The sequence below is a fragment of the Mizuhopecten yessoensis genome, unplaced genomic scaffold (assembly GCF_002113885.1).
Source record: "Mizuhopecten yessoensis strain PY_sf001 unplaced genomic scaffold, ASM211388v2 scaffold11017, whole genome shotgun sequence".
In the NCBI taxonomy this organism is placed as follows: Eukaryota; Metazoa; Mollusca; class Bivalvia; order Pectinida; family Pectinidae; genus Mizuhopecten; species Mizuhopecten yessoensis.
This window is the reverse complement of record NW_018408837.1, coordinates 100,541-101,299: the sequence shown is the minus strand read 5'-3', so window position 1 is coordinate 101,299 and position 759 is coordinate 100,541.

The following is a 759-nucleotide window of genomic DNA, read 5'->3' as shown; positions in this document are numbered from 1 at the left end:
ATTAAATTTGAAATGTATACGATTGGAACACTTTGTTACAACATGCTACAAGAAAACTTGATTTTTATGCGTTGCTTTTGCATTAATTTTGCATATATTACAAGTGAATGCAATACTCATTTCGTGTAGCTTTCATATATGTGATTGGCTGACAACACTTCACGATCCATACATGTTTTGGCACTATGGGGTATTCCTGACGAAACGTTAGTTTAGATATCGTATCGACAGGACAAATGCCAAGTTTACACTTCCGAAAGACGACGGCTGACGACTATGATGATGCCGTTTCTTTACGTGAAAATGTGTACGATGGACTCGGTCACATTCCAAGTCGGTATCATCAGTATTTAGACATTTTCACTGGTTTTGGAGGACACATTGGCGAGGAAATGGTATGTTTCTGTTATGTTGATGCACACTATTAAATTGCGCTTAATTGTGTGTACGTTTTCCTTACGTAAATGTATTGTTATATCTATTTTTACAATTATTTTAGTATATTAATCGTAACTGATAAACAATATAAGAAACATAGATCATAAATAATGTTTGTCTAAAACGATAATAATGTATTTATTAATATTGATAATAAGAACATATACAAAATAATTTCCCCTTCATAAAGGTTTCTGCGCATCTATTGTCACAAAATATAACTGGTCTTTTTTTTTACATATGTCCTGTAGCATTCAAGAGTAGTTGCATTCTAACAACACGCAAGTTTACGCACGCGTAGATATATTGACTGTGGTCTAG